The sequence below is a fragment of the Semicossyphus pulcher genome, unplaced genomic scaffold (assembly GCF_022749685.1).
Source record: "Semicossyphus pulcher isolate SPU_LCO1_2020_fin unplaced genomic scaffold, fSemPul1.0.p SCAF_18, whole genome shotgun sequence".
NCBI lineage: Eukaryota > Metazoa > Chordata > Actinopteri > Labriformes > Labridae > Semicossyphus > Semicossyphus pulcher.
In genome coordinates this window covers 14,449,866-14,469,698 of record NW_027211691.1, presented here as the reverse complement: position 1 = coordinate 14,469,698, position 19,833 = coordinate 14,449,866, and the positions used below count along the sequence as shown (strand labels likewise).

The window sequence follows — 19,833 nt, the reverse complement described above, 5'->3', positions numbered from 1 at the left end:
CTGTTAACTTAAGCTTCATATTTAGCAACATACATGAGTAAGGTATCAATCTTCTCATCTGACTCTCAGCAACAAAGCAAATAAGATTATTTCCCAAAATGTCAAACTACTCCTTTAAGCTTTCATGTGTAAAAAAATGCATGAGAGGGGGATGATACAGTATCATGCATTGTCATTCACGTGCACTTGATGCTTGGTAGAAGCACATCTTCAGCACCTCCCTACATGACTTCTTCATTCGTATTTAGCCATGCTATCCTAAGAATAGCTAAAAGGATCAACCGTAAGACTGATGACTGATGTAGCAAAGGTGTGACAATCTGAGCTGCGGATTATATGTTGAAATAGCTGCAGACTGACTTTACACAGCAGTTTAAAGTGAAGATGGTGTGCACAGAGTTGACAACAAATGAAGCTGCTTTAATGAGAAAAAAATCATGTTATGATATGTTAGCGTGTCCCCAGCATGCAGCCACAGATCAAGCGCCAGCACTCCATGTATGGATGGATTAGTGGGAATGAGGCGAATTTGGCCCATGCAGGTGTTAAAGAAAGAGCCACTGAAGAGAAACAAAAATTGGTGGATACCTGTGTGGCTCATAGCTTCCTCCATCTTTACCTCCTGATCGGAAAAATAAAAGGCAATCGATTGTTAATGCTTTGGTTCAAGGAGATACTAGAGGGAATATAGAGATCATTCACACTGAAGATTTCTTCATGCACAGCTGCTACTCCCTACGGAGAAATGCAATTACTGGATGATCAGAATGAGGAGAAAAGAGATACGTATGAGGGAAAGTCTCAAAGGAGGATCTGAATTAGGTGGCTTATGATGTGTAGAGTTCACTTTCAAAGAAAAACACACAACGATACCCAGTCAGGTGATAATAACGGTTGAGTCACATGCCGTAAATAGAATCTGCTGGATCCATTTCATCAGGCCAGTTAAATTTTAATAACCTATTCTTCCAACAAAAACATCACTTGATGTAACCACAACACCAATTTCATCGGTTCAGGGAGCTGGCATCATGCGTGAGCGAGGGCAGCCAGTGCAAGTAAGAGATTTTCGGCTGCTACATGACGTGTGTTGGCCCCGTTTTGACAAGTCCAGAGTGCCAGCGCTGAAACACAATCAGTTTTCTCAGAGCAGTTTGGCCTCTCCAGCGCTGCGCTCTCCAGCTGGTAATTACAGACATTAACTTTTTTTTTACCCTCAGGACATAAACAACGCAGCTGGAGAGCGCCACACACGAAAGCTACGGCTCGGCGTTACAGGCGGAATCATTTTTTAACCCTCTCCATCCTGCTTGGACCATGTGGTGGTATTATAAATTACACCGCGCCTGATTATAGCAGTGAGGCATGACGAGCTCAAATAAAATGACAGCCTCAATTGCCTTGATGACAGAATCCCTCAAATAATATCTGTAACACTCGATGAGTCACAGAGGGGATGAAGGCCAGGACGTACCACCGTAACAAACCGTTATTTTTATTGTAAAATAATATAATTTAAAACGCTCAGGAGGGAAATATTCCAGCTGAGAGGAAGTCCTGGGCTGGGAAGGAAAGGTCAGAGTATGTGAAGAAAACATTAAAACACAGTGATGACTCCTTGACCTCCACCTGAAATTTCAGCAAACGTCACTGAGTGGATCGTCCCCAAACACATGCAGCATGCAGATATGTGCAAACACACACACCACTGAGACTGAAACAGACTCAAACACAGCAGAAGAGTAGACTGAAATATATGAAGTGTCACCGTTCCAAACATCTAATAATCTTTTCACTCTAATTCTTCTGTGTGTCAAATCTGCTTCAGTCTTTGTTGGCATAACAACTACCGCTAAACCTAGAGTAAAAGTCCACATGTCCGACCTTTTAAAGACAGGTGAATGAAGAAGTAAATGTTACCTGTTTCCAATCCTTTCGGGCGAGGGTTACACTGCTTATAACCTTGACAACTCCTCATCTCCATAAGCTGGGCGTGGAGAGAGTTCAGAACCTCCCGATCCACTGCGTACACTGCGTTGGTCAGCTGCAAAGGTAAAAACAAACCACAGATGCTTAGGAAAGGGCAGGATTTAATTTCACGTCTCTATTCCTTTAAAAAAGATTGTATTCTAAAGGGACGAAGGAAAAACGCAGAGACACAGGAAGCACAGCTGAGTGGCTGCAGACAGATATTCACACACCTGGTAGGGGTCACTGTTGAGGTCAAAGTACTCCAGGAAGCCGGTGGAGAACTCGCAGAACAGCGTGTTGTGGGTCTCGTTGATGGTTCTCAGGCACCAGTAAGTTGTTGTTGTTGGAGCTGGTGCATGCGCAGAATCCCCCCACGACACAGTATTGAAGATTCACAGCAGTCAATTATACAAGCAGGCTAATTTTGTGAATTAAAAATGCAACCTGATGAGTTTTTCTGTCTTAACAAGCATGAGGACTTTGGGATGAGATACATGACAGTATACATACATGACCAGAGAGGAGCAGTCTGCCAGTGGTCGTTATGTGTGAAACAGGTGAGTCCAGGCAGGCTGCAGTCGTCTCCCTTCCTCTGCTGCTTCTTCTCCTTCCTTTCCTTCTTCCTCCTCCGGATCTCGTTGTACAACTGAACCCTCCCGTCGACTTCCTGCGCGGCCTCCCTGTCGGACAGAAACAAGGGAGGATTATAACAAAAGCAGCCCGACGTAATAGATGACATCAGCTCCTCTCCACGCTCTAATGCCAGCTACCGCAGCGGTGGTGGATCTGGAGGGGGACTTCCAGAAGGCATCACTGATGCCAGGATGTGACAGTCTGTTTACTTTCATGTTTAAGCTCTTACTTTGTCCAATTTTCTCTGGGATGACATTCTAGCCACTGTCCCCTCTTCCTCCCTGCCTGAACACAGAACAGGCGCTACGATAAAAACAGCTGCTTCGTATTGGCATAATGTGTTCCAAATGTTTCCTGGTGCAAGTTGATCGCTGTGTTTGAGGGATTGACTGATTTCCCCTCTGTTGAGTCATTCTATCTTTCCATGCGACCCGATCACTTCCAGACACACACACACAGATGGGTCCCTGCCACACATCTGCTTTGTCATTTAAAGTCCAATCTAGGACCAAAACGTGAATGAAAATGTGCAGATAACATGCCGTTTCATTTGCCACAAACACTGTTAACACACACACACATGCTGGTCATCTGGGGACAAAGTAATCTACAGGGAGGTGAGCTATATGTGTAAGCCTGACATGCAGTGACCATGCAAAAGCTCAGCAATGTACAGTCAAACAGCACCTCAAGATAAAGTACAATCAGGTGCACATCATGGTCAGTATTAATGAATGAAGTAAGGGATGACACTTAAAGGGCAAACCCATATTTAAAAAGAAAGAGACACTCACTTAAATGGATGGAGTTGATCATGCCTGTTCTTCACCCTTCACACTTCTCTCCCCTTTGCTAAAATAGCTGTTTTTTATAAACAGAGAAAGAGACTAAGGACCAGACAGAACACTTTTGCAGGAATGGACTCCAGTAAGTTTTGCATCAGACCTACAACAAGAGTATTTCTGAGGTGATATTTAAAGACGAACCTCTTCTTCCCACAGTCGCACTCGTCCGGTCGTGTCCTCTTCAGATGGCCTCTTACCTCCCGGAGGTTTTTGATTTTGTCTTGAAGGGCTTCAATCTAGATGAAAAAAATAATATTGAAACAAATATTTGACCAATGACAGAAGAAGAGGAGGTGTGTTGTTCACTCACCTCCTGGTCCACGTAGCTCTTGTGGTCCTTCCAGGCTCTGGACGACTGGTAGATCTCTCTTTCACAGTGCATGCTGTCGTTAATCAAAATAAAACACCTGAAACAGAAGCAGAGGCAGGTCACACTCTGCTCTTTTTAGACACATTAAGGACACATGTCGGCATTACTGAGGTGCTTCTTCTTACTTGTGTGTGACTTTCACAGAGTTTGGGTATCCCACAGCGTTCGTGTCATCAGCCAGCATTTCCTCTGAAGCGTCATCAGTCCCCAAATCGAACTGGGGGTCCTCGGGGTTGTAGTGACGCTTTGAGATGACGCGGCGATAGACAGCTGACTGATCGTCCGCCTGAAGGTCAACATCATAGATCTGACCTTCAAACTCCACTGCCAGAGACCTGGCTTGCCTCGTGTGGACGAAACGTGGACGGAAACCTGTGCAGAAAAGTTTAAGTGTTATAATTTGATGCACCTTTTCCGTGCATGAACACTAGAGGGCGGCAAACCACTCAAATCAGACCGGCGCACACACACAAGGCAACTTCCACAGAACAAATTGCAGGACTTGTTGCAGGATGTTTGCTTTTTCAGTGCATCTGTCTCCTTTTAGAGCATAAATAATCCATTACAGGAAATCAAGCCCTGAGCCTTTGCAGACGTCCTTTTCTCTACTGAGAGACAGACGTCAATGCAGCTCAATAATCCTACACACATGTACATCAAATCCTCCGTCACTTCACATGACTTTAAGCTCTGATACATTATTACATGAAGCAATACGTGTATTCACGCTGGCCGGATGAGGAGGAGAACTGTCGGTGGGAGTGGCGGACTGATCTGAAGGTTCAAGACTAAAAATGAATATCCTTGTTGAAGATCCTTTTAACTATGAGAGTACAATGCCTCAGTTTGAGCCGTGACCGGGAGGTGAGTTCGCCTTTAAAGACTTTAAAATATCCTGTTATGTACATGTAAATACCATTGGAAGAGGAACTGAAATAAAGAACTAAATAAAAAAGAAAGATAAAGCCTGGTGTGTTCAAGTACCAGTTTCCCCCGTAATTCTGTGCTGGTCAAAAACCCCGCTAACACCCGGCTTGTTTCCTCAGTGGGAAAGGTTACAAGCGGCATTCAGACCAGGGTCGAATGACTCTGCAGTAGACCCGGGTAATTATCACCTCGGCTCCGATCGGCAATGACGGGAACACAAAACCCGTGTTGACATGCTAATCTCCGCCCCCTTTCTGGCGCGATGCCATGACGCCTGTCTCCAGTGCTCGAACATCGTTCCAGGGAACCACCCCCCCTGTCGTCAAAAAACAGGGTCAAAAACTGAAGTCAGAAATCGACCTGAAATCTGAATTTGAGTAACCACCCCCCCTGTCGTCAAAAAACAGGATCAAAAACTGAAGTCTGAAAATGACCAAAAATCGACCTGAAATCTGTATTTTAGAACCACCCCGGACCTGTCGTGCAAAATCGGGGTCAAAAACTGAAGTCTGAAATCGACCTGAAATCTGAATTTGAGTAACCACCCCCCCTGTCGTCAAAAAAAAACAGGGTCAAAAACTGAAGTCTGAAAATGACCAAAAATCGACCTGAAATCTGTATTTGAGAACCTCCCCGGCCCTGTCGTGCAAAATCGGGGTCAAAAACTGAAGTCTGAAATCGACCTGAAATCTGAATTTGAGTAACCACCCCCCCTGTCGTCAAAAAAAATACAGGGTCAAATTCTGAAGTCAGAAAATGACCAGAAATCGACCTGAAATCTGTATTTGAGAACCACCCCGGCCCTGTCGTGCAAAATCGGGGTCAAAAACTGAACTCTGAAATCGACCTGAAATCTGAATTTGAGTAACCACCCCCCCTGTCGTCAAAAAACAGGATCAAAAACGGAAGTCAGAAAATGACCAAAAATCGACCTGAAATCTGTATTTTAGAACCACCAGGGCCCTGTCGTGAAAAATTGAGGTCAAAAACTGCAGTCAGGAATCGACCTGAAATCTGAATTTGAATAACCACCCCCCCTGTCGTCAAAAAACAGTGTCAAGAACTGAAGTCAGAAAATGACCAAAAATCGACCTGAAATCTGAATTTGAGTTACCACCCCCCCTGTCGGCAAAAAACAGGGTCAAAAACTGAAGTCAGAAATCGACCTGAAATCTGAATTTGAGTAACCACCGCCCCTGTCGTCAAAAAACAGGATCAAAAACTGAAGTCTGAAAATGACAAAAAACCGAACTGAAATCTGTATTTTAGAACCACCCCGGACCTGTCGTGCAAAATCGGGGTCAAAAACTGAAGTCTGAAATCGACCTGAAATCTGAATTTGAGTAACCACCCCCCCTGTCGTCAAAAAACAGTGTCAAGAACTGAAGTCAGAAATCGACCTGAAATCTGAATTTGAGTAACCACCCCCCCGGTCGTCAAAAAACAGTGTCAAAAACTGAAGTCAGAAATCAACCTGAAATCTGAATGTGAGTAACCCCCCCCCTGTCGTTAAAAAAAAAACAGGATCAAAAACTGAAGTCAGAAAATTACCAACAATCGACCTGAAATCTGTATTTTAGAACCACCCGGGCCCTGTCGTGGAAAATCAGGGTCAAAAACTGAAGTCAGAAATCGACCTGAAATCTGAATGTGAGTAACCACCCCCCCTGTCGTCAAAAAACAGGGTCAAAAATGGAAGTCAGAAAATGACCAAAAACCGACCTGAAATCTGTATTTTAGAACCACCAGGGCCCTGTCGTGAAAAATTGAGGTCAAAAACTGAAGTCAGGAATCGACCTGAAATCTGAATTTAAATAACCATCCCCCCTGTCGTCAAAAAACAGTGTCAAAAACTGAAGTCAAAAAATGACCAACAATCGACCTGAAATCTGAATTTGAGTAACCACCCCCCCTGTCGTTAAAAAAAAAACAGGATCAAAAACGGAAGTCAAAAAATGACCAACAATCGACCTGAAATCTGTATTTTAGAACCACCCGGCCCCTGTCGTGAAAAATTGAGGTCAAAAACTGAAGTCTGAAATCGACCTGAAATCTGAATTTGAGTAACCACCCCCCCTGTCGTCAAAAAAAATACAGGGTCAAATTCTGAAGTCAGAAAATGACCAGAAATCGACCTGAAATCTGTATTTGAGAACCACCCCGGCCCTGTCGTGCAAAATCGGGGTCAAAAACTGAACTCTGAAATCGACCTGAAATCTGAATTTGAGTAACCACCCCCCCTGTCGTCAAAAAACAGGATCAAAAACGGAAGTCAGAAAATGACCAAAAATCGACCTGAAATCTGTATTTGAGAACCACCAGGGCCCTGTCGTGAAAAATTGAGGTCAAAAACTGAAGTCAGGAATCGACCTGAAATCTGAATTTGAATAACCACCCCCCCTGTCGTCAAAAAAAAACAGGGTCAAAAACTGAAGTCAGAAAATGACCAACAATCGACCTGAAATCTGTATTTTAGAACCACCCGGGCCCTGTCGTGGAAAATCAGGGTCAAAAACTGAAGTCAGAAATCGACTTGAAATCTGAATTTGAATAACCATCCCCCCTGTCGTCAAAAAACAGTGTCAAAAACTGAAGTCAAAAAATGACCAACAATCGACCTGAAATCTGAATTTGAGTAACCACCCCCCCTGTCGTTAAAAAAAAAACAGGATCAAAAACTGAAGTCAGAAAATGACCAAAAATCGACCTGAAATCTGAATTTGAGTTACCACCCCCCCTGTCGTCAAAAAACAGGGTCAAAAACTGAAGTCAGAAATCGACCTGAAATCTGAATTTGAGTAACCATCCCCCCTGTCGTCAAAAAAAAACCGGGTCAAAAACGGAAGTCTGAAAATGACCAAAAATCGACCTGAAATCTGTATTTGAGAAGCTCCCCGGCCCTGTCGTGCAAAATCGGGGTCAAAAACTGAAGTCTGAAATCGACCTGAAATCTGAATTTGAGTAACCACCCCCCCTGTCGTCAAAAAAAAAACAGGGTCAAATTCTGAAGTCAGAAAATGACCAGAAATCGACCTGAAATCTGTATTTGAGAACCGCCGCGGCCCTGTCGTGCAAAATCGGGGTCAAAAACTGAACTCTGAAATCGACCTGAAATCTGAATTTGAGTAACCACCCCCCCTGTCGTCAAAAAACAGGATCAAAAACGGAAGTCAGAAAATGACCAAAAATCGACCTGAAATCTGTATTTGAGAACCACCAGGGCCCTGTCGTGAAAAATTGAGGTCAAAAACTGAAGTCAGGAATCGACCTGAAATCTGAATTTGAATAACCACCCCCCCTGTCGTCAAAAAAAAACAGGGTCAAAAACTGAAGTCAGAAAATGACCAACAATCGACCTGAAATCTGTATTTGAGAACCTCCCCGGCCCTGTCGTGCAAAATCGGGGTCAAAAACTGAAGTCTGAAATCGACCTGAAATCTGAATTTGAGTAACCACCCCCCCTGTCGTCAAAAAAAATACAGGGTCAAATTCTGAAGTCAGAAAATGACCAGAAATCGACCTGAAATCTGTATTTGAGAACCACCCCGGCCCTGTCGTGCAAAATCGGGGTCAAAAACTGAACTCTGAAATCGACCTGAAATCTGAATTTGAGTAACCACCCCCCCTGTCGTCAAAAAACAGGATCAAAAACGGAAGTCAGAAAATGACCAAAAATCGACCTGAAATCTGTATTTTAGAACCACCAGGGCCCTGTCGTGAAAAATTGAGGTCAAAAACTGCAGTCAGGAATCGACCTGAAATCTGAATTTGAATAACCACCCCCCCTGTCGTCAAAAAACAGTGTCAAGAACTGAAGTCAGAAAATGACCAAAAATCGACCTGAAATCTGAATTTGAGTTACCACCCCCCCTGTCGTCAAAAAACAGGGTCAAAAACTGAAGTCAGAAATCGACCTGAAATCTGAATTTGAGTAACCACCCCCCCTGTTGTTAAAAAAAAAACAGGATCAAAAACTGAAGTCTGAAAATTACCAACAATCGACCTGAAATCTGTATTTTAGAACCACCAGTGCCCTGTCGTGAAAAATTGAAGTCAAAAACTGAAGTCAGGAATCGACCTGAAATCTGAATTTAAATAACCATCCCCCCTGTCGTCAAAAAACAGTGTCAAAAACTGAAGTCAAAAAATGACCAACAATCGACCTGAAATCTGAATTTGAGAACCACCAGGGCCCTGTCGTGAAAAATTGAGGTCAAAAACTGAAGTCAGGAATCGACCTGAAATCTGAATTTGAATAACCACCCCCCCTGTCGTCAAAAAAAAACAGGGTCAAAAACTGAAGTCAGAAAATGACCAACAATCGACCTGAAATCTGTATTTGAGAACCTCCCCGGCCCTGTCGTGCAAAATCGGGGTCAAAAACTGAAGTCTGAAATCGACCTGAAATCTGAATTTGAGTAACCACCCCCCCTGTCGTCAAAAAAAATACAGGGTCAAATTCTGAAGTCAGAAAATGACCAGAAATCGACCTGAAATCTGTATTTGAGAACCACCCCGGCCCTGTCGTGCAAAATCGGGGTCAAAAACTGAACTCTGAAATCGACCTGAAATCTGAATTTGAGTAACCACCCCCCCTGTCGTCAAAAAACAGGATCAAAAACGGAAGTCAGAAAATGACCAAAAATCGACCTGAAATCTGTATTTTAGAACCACCAGGGCCCTGTCGTGAAAAATTGAGGTCAAAAACTGCAGTCAGGAATCGACCTGAAATCTGAATTTGAATAACCACCCCCCCTGTCGTCAAAAAACAGTGTCAAGAACTGAAGTCAGAAAATGACCAAAAATCGACCTGAAATCTGAATTTGAGTTACCACCCCCCTGTCGTCAAAAAACAGGGTCAAAAACTGAAGTCAGAAATCGACCTGAAATCTGAATTTGAGTAACCACCCCCCCTGTTGTTAAAAAAAAAACAGGATCAAAAACTGAAGTCTGAAAATTACCAACAATCGACCTGAAATCTGTATTTTAGAACCACCAGTGCCCTGTCGTGAAAAATTGAAGTCAAAAACTGAAGTCAGGAATCGACCTGAAATCTGAATTTAAATAACCATCCCCCCTGTCGTCAAAAAACAGTGTCAAAAACTGAAGTCAAAAAATGACCAACAATCGACCTGAAATCTGAATTTGAGTAACCACCCCCCCTGTCGTTAAAAAAAAAACAGGATCAAAAACGGAAGTCAAAAAATGACCAACAATCGACCTGAAATCTGTATTTGAGAACCACCCGGCCCCTGTCGTGAAAAATTGAGGTCAAAAACTGAAGTCTGAAATCGACCTGAAATCTGAATTTGAGTAACCATCCCCCCTGTCGTCAAAAAAAAAACGGGTCAAAAACGGAAGTCTGAAAATGACCAAAAATCGACCTGAAATCTGTATTTGAGAAGCTCCCCGGCCCTGTCGTGCAAAATCGGGGTCAAAAACTGAAGTCTGAAATCGACCTGAAATCTGAATTTGAGTAACCACCCCCCCTGTCGTCAAAAAAAAAACAGGGTCAAATTCTGAAGTCAGAAAATGACCAACAATCGACCTGAAATCTGTATTTGAGAACCTCCCCGGCCCTGTCGTGCAAAATCGGGGTCAAAAACTGAAGTCTGAAATCGACCTGAAATCTGAATTTGAGTAACCACCCCCCCTGTCGTCAAAAAAAATACAGGGTCAAATTCTGAAGTCAGAAAATGACCAGAAATCGACCTGAAATCTGTATTTGAGAACCACCCCGGCCCTGTCGTGCAAAATCGGGGTCAAAAACTGAACTCTGAAATCGACCTGAAATCTGAATTTGAGTAACCACCCCCCCTGTCGTCAAAAAACAGGATCAAAAACGGAAGTCAGAAAATGACCAAAAATCGACCTGAAATCTGTATTTTAGAACCACCAGGGCCCTGTCGTGAAAAATTGAGGTCAAAAACTGCAGTCAGGAATCGACCTGAAATCTGAATTTGAATAACCACCCCCCCTGTCGTCAAAAAACAGTGTCAAGAACTGAAGTCAGAAAATGACCAAAAATCGACCTGAAATCTGAATTTGAGTTACCACCCCCCCTGTCGGCAAAAAACAGGGTCAAAAACTGAAGTCAGAAATCGACCTGAAATCTGAATTTGAGTAACCACCGCCCCTGTCGTCAAAAAACAGGATCAAAAACGGAAGTCTGAAAATGACAAAAAACCGAACTGAAATCTGTATTATAGAACCACCCCGGACCTGTCGTGCAAAATCGGGGTCAAAAACTGAAGTCTGAAATCGACCTGAAATCTGAATTTTCAGAAAATGACCAACAATCGACCTGAAATCTGTATTTTAGAACCACCCGGGCCCTGTCGTGGAAAATCAGGGTCAAAAACTGAAGTCAGAAATCGACCTGAAATCTGAATTTGAGTAACCACCCCCCCTGTCGTCAAAAAACAGGATCAAAAACGGAAGTCAGAAAATGACCAAAAATCGACCTGAAATCTGTATTTTAGAACCACCAGGGCCCTGTCGTGAAAAATTGAGGTCAAAAACTGCAGTCAGGAATCGACCTGAAATCTGAATTTGAATAACCACCCCCCCTGTCGTCAAAAAACAGTGTCAAGAACTGAAGTCAGAAAATGACCAAAAATCGACCTGAAATCTGAATTTGAGTTACCACCCCCCCTGTCGGCAAAAAACAGGGTCAAAAACTGAAGTCAGAAATCGACCTGAAATCTGAATTTGAGTAACCACCGCCCCTGTCGTCAAAAAACAGGATCAAAATCGGAAGTCTGAAAATGACAAAAAACCGAACTGAAATCTGTATTATAGAACCACCCCGGACCTGTCGTGCAAAATCGGGGTCAAAAACTGAAGTCTGAAATCGACCTGAAATCTGAATTTTCAGAAAATGACCAACAATCGACCTGAAATCTGTATTTTAGAACCACCCGGGCCCTGTCGTGGAAAATCAGGGTCAAAAACTGAAGTCAGAAATCGACTTGAAATCTGAATTTGAATAACCATCCCCCCTGTCGTCAAAAAACAGTGTCAAAAACTGAAGTCAAAAAATGACCAACAATCGACCTGAAATCTGAATTTGAGTAACCACCCCCCTGTCGTTAAAAAAAAAACAGGATCAAAAACTGAAGTCAAAAAATGACCAACAATCGACCTGAAATCTGTATTTTAGAACCACCCGGCCCGTCGTGAAAAATTGAGGTCAAAAACTGAAGTCTGAAATCGACCTGAAATCTGAATTTGAGTAACCATCCCCCCTGTCGTCAAAAAAAAACTGGGTCAAAAACGGAAGTCAGAAAATGACCAAAAATCGACCTGAAATCTGAATTTGAGTTACCACCCCCCCTGTCGTCAAAAAACAGGGTCAAAAACTGAAGTCAGAAATCGACCTGAAATCTGAATTTGAGTAACCACCCCCCCTGTCGTCAAAAAACAGGATCAAAAACTGAAGTCTGAAAATGACCAAAAATCGACCTGAAATCTGTATTTTAGAACCACCCCGGACCTGTCGTGCAAAATCGGGGTCAAAAACTGAAGTCTGAAATCGACCTGAAATCTGAATTTGAGTAACCACCCCCCCTGTCCTCAAAAAAAAACAGTGTCAAAAACTGAAGTCAGAAAATGACCAAAAATCAACCTGAAATCTGTATTTGAGAACCACCCGGGCCCTGTCGTGCAAAATCGGAGTCAAAAACTGAAGTCTGAAATCGACCTGAAATCTGAATTTTAGTAACCACCCCCCCGGTCGTCAAAAAACAGTGTCAAAAACTGAAGTCAGAAATCAACCTGAAATCTGAATTTGAGTAACCACCCCCCCTGTCGTTAAAAAAAAAACAGGATCAAAAACTGAAGTCAGAAAATTACAAACAATCGACCTGAAATCTGTATTTTAGAACCACCCAGGCCCTGTCGTGGAAAATCAGGGTCAAAAACTGAAGTCAGAAATCGACCTGAAATCTGAATGTGAGTAACCACCCCCCCGTCGTCAAAAAACAGGGTCAAAAATGGAAGTCAGAAAATGACCAAAAATCGACCTGAAATCTGTATTTTAGAACCACCAGGGCCCTGTCGTGAAAAATTGAGGTCAAAAACTGAAGTCAGGAATCGACCTGAAATCTGAATTTAAATAAGCATCCCCCCTGTCGTCAAAAAACAGTGTCAAAAACTGAAGTCAAAAAATGACCAAAAATCGACCTGAAATCTGTATTTTAGAACCACCCGGTCCCTGTCGTGAAAAATTGAGGTCAAAAACTGAAGTCTGAAATCGACCTGAAATCTGAATTTCAGTAACCATCCCCCCTGTCGTCAAAAAAAAACCGGGTCAAAAACGGAAGTCTGAAAATGACCAAAAATCGACCTGAAATCTGTATTTGAGAACCTCCCCGGCCCTGTCGTGCAAAATCGGGGTCAAAAACTGAAGTCTGAAATCGACCTGAAATCTGAATTTGAGTAACCACCCCCCCTGTCGCCAAAAAAAAAACAGGGTCAAATTCTGAAGTCAGAAAATGACCAGAAATCGACCTGAAATCTGTATTTGAGAACCACCCCGGCCCTGTCGTGCAAAATCGGGGTCAAAAACTGAACTCTGAAATCGACCTGAAATCTGAATTTGAGTAACCACCCCCCCTGTCGTCAAAAAACAGGGTCAAAAACTGAAGTCAGAAAATGACCAAAAATCGACCTGAAATCTGAATTTGAGTAACCACCCCACCGTCGTCAAAAAACAGGGTCAAAAACTGAAGTCTGAAATCGACCTGAAATCTGAATTTGAGTAACCACCCCCCCTGTCGTAAAAAAACAGGATCAAAAACTGAAGTCAGAAAATGACCAACAATCGACCTGAAATCTGTATTTTAGAACCACCCGGGCCCTGTCGTGAAAAATCAGGGTCAAAAACTGGGCAGAAATCGACCTGAAATCTGAATTTGTGAAACCATCCCCCCTGTCGTCAAAAAACAGTGTCAAAAACTGAAGTCAGAAATCGACCTGAAATCTGAATTTGAGTAACCACCCGGGCCCTGTCGTCAAAAAAAAACCGGGTCAAAAACGGAAGTCAGAAAATGACCAAAAATCGACCTGAAATCTGAATTTGAGTTACCACCCCCCCGGTCGTCAAAAAACAGTGTCAAAAACTGAAGTCAGAAATCAACCTGAAATCTGAATTTGAGTAACCATCCCCCCTGTCGTCAAAAAACAGGATCAAAAACGGAAGTCAGAAAATGACCAAAAATCGACCTGAAATCTGTATTTTAAAACCACCAGGGCCCTGTGGTGAAAAATTGAGGTCAAAAACTGAAGTCAGGAATCGACCTGAAATCTGAATTTGAATAACCACCCCCCCTGTCGTCAAAAAACAGTGTCAAGAACTGAAGTCAGAAATCGACCTGAAATCTGAATTTGAGTAACCACCCCCCCGGTCGTCAAAAAACAGTGTCAAAAACTGAAGTCAGAAATCAACCTGAAATCTGAATGTGAGTAACCCCCCCCCTGTCGTTAAAAAAAAAACAGGATCAAAAACTGAAGTCAGAAAATTACCAACAATCGACCTGAAATCTGTATTTTAGAACCACCCGGGCCCTGTCGTGGAAAATCAGGGTCAAAAACTGAAGTCAGAAATCGACCTGAAATCTGAATGTGAGTAACCACCCCCCCTGTCGTCAAAAAACAGGGTCAAAAATGGAAGTCAGAAAATGACCAAAAACCGACCTGAAATCTGTATTTTAGAACCACCAGGGCCCTGTCGTGAAAAATTGAGGTCAAAAACTGAAGTCAGGAATCGACCTGAAATCTGAATTTAAATAACCATCCCCCCTGTCGTCAAAAAACAGTGTCAAAAACTGAAGTCAAAAAATGACCAACAATCGACCTGAAATCTGAATTTGAGTAACCACCCCCCCTGTCGTTAAAAAAAAAACAGGATCAAAAACGGAAGTCAAAAAATGACCAACAATCGACCTGAAATCTGTATTTTAGAACCACCCGGCCCCTGTCGTGAAAAATTGAGGTCAAAAACTGAAGTCTGAAATCGACCTGAAATCTGAATTTGAGTAACCACCCCCCCTGTCGTCAAAAAAAATACAGGGTCAAATTCTGAAGTCAGAAAATGACCAGAAATCGACCTGAAATCTGTATTTGAGAACCACCCCGGCCCTGTCGTGCAAAATCGGGGTCAAAAACTGAACTCTGAAATCGACCTGAAATCTGAATTTGAGTAACCACCCCCCCTGTCGTCAAAAAACAGGATCAAAAACGGAAGTCAGAAAATGACCAAAAATCGACCTGAAATCTGTATTTGAGAACCACCAGGGCCCTGTCGTGAAAAATTGAGGTCAAAAACTGAAGTCAGGAATCGACCTGAAATCTGAATTTGAATAACCACCCCCCCTGTCGTCAAAAAAAAACAGGGTCAAAAACTGAAGTCAGAAAATGACCAACAATCGACCTGAAATCTGTATTTTAGAACCACCCGGGCCCTGTCGTGGAAAATCAGGGTCAAAAACTGAAGTCAGAAATCGACTTGAAATCTGAATTTGAATAACCATCCCCCCTGTCGTCAAAAAACAGTGTCAAAAACTGAAGTCAAAAAATGACCAACAATCGACCTGAAATCTGAATTTGAGTAACCACCCCCCCTGTCGTTAAAAAAAAAACAGGATCAAAAACTGAAGTCAGAAAATGACCAAAAATCGACCTGAAATCTGAATTTGAGTTACCACCCCCCCTGTCGTCAAAAAACAGGGTCAAAAACTGAAGTCAGAAATCGACCTGAAATCTGAATTTGAGTAACCACCCCCCCTGTTGTTAAAAAAAAAACAGGATCAAAAACTGAAGTCTGAAAATTACCAACAATCGACCTGAAATCTGTATTTTAGAACCACCAGTGCCCTGTCGTGAAAAATTGAAGTCAAAAACTGAAGTCAGGAATCGACCTGAAATCTGAATTTAAATAACCATCCCCCCTGTCGTCAAAAAACAGTGTCAAAAACTGAAGTCAAAAAATGACCAACAATCGACCTGAAATCTGAATTTGAGTAACCACCCCCCCTGTCGTTAAAAAAAAAACAGGATCAAAAACGGAAGTCAAAAAATGACCAACAATCGACCTGAAATCTGTATTTTAGAACCACCCGGCCCCTGTCGTGAAAAATTGAGGTCAAAAACTGAAGTCTGAAATCGACCTGAAATCTGAATTTGAGTAACCATCCCCCCTGTCGTCAAAAAAAAACCGGGTCAAAAACGGAAGTCTGAAAATGACCAAAAATCGACCTGAAATCTGTATTTGAGAAGCTCCCCGGCCCTGTCGTGCAAAATCGGGGTCAAAAACTGAAGTCTGAAATCGACCTGAAATCTGAATTTGAGTAACCACCCCCCCTGTCGTCAAAAAAAAAACAGGGTCAAATTCTGAAGTCAGAAAATGACCAGAAATCGACCTGAAATCTGTATTTGAGAACCGCCGCGGCCCTGTCGTGCAAAATCGGGGTCAAAAACTGAACTCTGAAATCGACCTGAAATCTGAATTTGAGTAACCACCCCCCCTGTCGTCAAAAAACAGGATCAAAAACGGAAGTCAGAAAATGACCAAAAATCGACCTGAAATCTGTATTTGAGAACCACCAGGGCCCTGTCGTGAAAAATTGAGGTCAAAAACTGAAGTCAGGAATCGACCTGAAATCTGAATTTGAATAACCACCCCCCCTGTCGTCAAAAAAAAACAGGGTCAAAAACTGAAGTCAGAAAATGACCAACAATCGACCTGAAATCTGTATTTGAGAACCTCCCCGGCCCTGTCGTGCAAAATCGGGGTCAAAAACTGAAGTCTGAAATCGACCTGAAATCTGAATTTGAGTAACCACCCCCCGTCGTCAAAAAAAATACAGGGTCAAATTCTGAAGTCAGAAAATGACCAGAAATCGACCTGAAATCTGTATTTGAGAACCACCCCGGCCCTGTCGTGCAAAATCGGGGTCAAAAACTGAACTCTGAAATCGACCTGAAATCTGAATTTGAGTAACCACCCCCCCTGTCGTCAAAAAACAGGATCAAAAACGGAAGTCAGAAAATGACCAAAAATCGACCTGAAATCTGTATTTTAGAACCACCAGGGCCCTGTCGTGAAAAATTGAGGTCAAAAACTGCAGTCAGGAATCGACCTGAAATCTGAATTTGAATAACCACCCCCCCTGTCGTCAAAAAACAGTGTCAAGAACTGAAGTCAGAAAATGACCAAAAATCGACCTGAAATCTGAATTTGAGTTACCACCCCCCCTGTCGTCAAAAAACAGGGTCAAAAACTGAAGTCAGAAATCGACCTGAAATCTGAATTTGAGTAACCACCCCCCCTGTTGTTAAAAAAAAAACAGGATCAAAAACTGAAGTCTGAAAATTACCAACAATCGACCTGAAATCTGTATTTTAGAACCACCAGTGCCCTGTCGTGAAAAATTGAAGTCAAAAACTGAAGTCAGGAATCGACCTGAAATCTGAATTTAAATAACCATCCCCCCTGTCGTCAAAAAACAGTGTCAAAAACTGAAGTCAAAAAATGACCAACAATCGACCTGAAATCTGAATTTGAGTAACCACCCCCCCTGTCGTTAAAAAAAAAACAGGATCAAAAACGGAAGTCAAAAAATGACCAACAATCGACCTGAAATCTGTATTTTAGAACCACCCGGCCCCTGTCGTGAAAAATTGAGGTCAAAAACTGAAGTCTGAAATCGACCTGAAATCTGAATTTGAGTAACCATCCCCCCTGTCGTCAAAAAAAAACCGGGTCAAAAACGGAAGTCTGAAAATGACCAAAAATCGACCTGAAATCTGTATTTGAGAAGCTCCCCGGCCCTGTCGTGCAAAATCGGGGTCAAAAACTGAAGTCTGAAATCGACCTGAAATCTGAATTTGAGTAACCACCCCCCCTGTCGTCAAAAAAAAAACAGGGTCAAATTCTGAAGTCAGAAAATGACCAACAATCGACCTGAAATCTGTATTTGAGAACCTCCCCGGCCCTGTCGTGCAAAATCGGGGTCAAAAACTGAAGTCTGAAATCGACCTGAAATCTGAATTTGAGTAACCACCCCCCCTGTCGTCAAAAAAAATACAGGGTCAAATTCTGAAGTCAGAAAATGACCAGAAATCGACCTGAAATCTGTATTTGAGAACCACCCCGGCCCTGTCGTGCAAAATCGGGGTCAAAAACTGAACTCTGAAATCGACCTGAAATCTGAATTTGAGTAACCACCCCCCCTGTCGTCAAAAAACAGGATCAAAAACGGAAGTCAGAAAATGACCAAAAATCGACCTGAAATCTGTATTTTAGAACCACCAGGGCCCTGTCGTGAAAAATTGAGGTCAAAAACTGCAGTCAGGAATCGACCTGAAATCTGAATTTGAATAACCACCCCCCCTGTCGTCAAAAAACAGTGTCAAGAACTGAAGTCAGAAAATGACCAAAAATCGACCTGAAATCTGAATTTGAGTTACCACCCCCCCTGTCGGCAAAAAACAGGGTCAAAAACTGAAGTCAGAAATCGACCTGAAATCTGAATTTGAGTAACCACCGCCCCTGTCGTCAAAAAACAGGATCAAAAACGGAAGTCTGAAAATGACAAAAAACCGAACTGAAATCTGTATTATAGAACCACCCCGGACCTGTCGTGCAAAATCGGGGTCAAAAACTGAAGTCTGAAATCGACCTGAAATCTGAATTTTCAGAAAATGACCAACAATCGACCTGAAATCTGTATTTTAGAACCACCCGGGCCCTGTCGTGGAAAATCAGGGTCAAAAACTGAAGTCAGAAATCGACCTGAAATCTGAATTTGAGTAACCACCCCCCCTGTCGTCAAAAAACAGGATCAAAAACGGAAGTCAGAAAATGACCAAAAATCGACCTGAAATCTGTATTTTAGAACCACCAGGGCCCTGTCGTGAAAAATTGAGGTCAAAAACTGCAGTCAGGAATCGACCTGAAATCTGAATTTGAATAACCACCCCCCCTGTCGTCAAAGAACAGTGTCAAGAACTGAAGTCAGAAAATGACCAAAAATCGACCTGAAATCTGAATTTGAGTTACCACCCCCCCTGTCGGCAAAAAACAGGGTCAAAAACTGAAGTCAGAAATCGACCTGAAATCTGAATTTGAATAACCACCGCCCCTGTCGTCAAAAAACAGGATCAAAAACGGAAGTCTGAAAATGACAAAAAACCGAACTGAAATCTGTATTATAGAACCACCCCGGACCTGTCGTGCAAAATCGGGGTCAAAAACTGAAGTCTGAAATCGACCTGAAATCTGAATTTTCAGAAAATGACCAACAATCGACCTGAAATCTGTATTTTAGAACCACCCGGGCCCTGTCGTGGAAAATCAGGGTCAAAAACTGAAGTCAGAAATCGACTTGAAATCTGAATTTGAATAACCATCCCCCCTGTCGTCAAAAAACAGTGTCAAAAACTGAAGTCAAAAAATGACCAACAATCGACCTGAAATCTGAATTTGAGTAACCACCCCCCCTGTCGTTAAAAAAAAAACAGGATCAAAAACTGAAGTCAAAAAATGACCAACAATCGACCTGAAATCTGTATTTTAGAACCACCCGGCCCGTCGTGAAAAATTGAGGTCAAAAACTGAAGTCTGAAATCGACCTGAAATCTGAATTTGAGTAACCATCCCCCCTGTCGTCAAAAAAAAACTGGGTCAAAAACGGAAGTCAGAAAATGACCAAAAATCGACCTGAAATCTGAATTTGAGTTACCACCCCCCCTGTCGTCAAAAAACAGGGTCAAAAACTGAAGTCTGAAATCGACCTGAAATCTGAATTTGAGTAACCACCCCCCCTGTCCTCAAAAAAAAACAGTGTCAAAAACTGAAGTCAGAAAATGACCAAAAATCAACCTGAAATCTGTATTTGAGAACCACCCGGGCCCTGTCGTGCAAAATCGGAGTCAAAAACTGAAGTCTGAAATCGACCTGAAATCTGAATTTTAGTAACCACCCCCCCGGTCGTCAAAAAACAGTGTCAAAAACTGAAGTCAGAAATCAACCTGAAATCTGAATTTGAGTAACCACCCCCCCTGTCGTTAAAAAAAAAACAGGAT

At 42.6% G+C, this 19,833-nt stretch overlaps 1 pseudogene; it reads right to left on the bottom strand.

The window, feature by feature from the left end:
- The window catches only part of LOC138596270 (uncharacterized), a 93,743-nt pseudogene that overhangs the window by 2,984 nt on the left and 70,926 nt on the right, over positions 1–19,833 (bottom strand).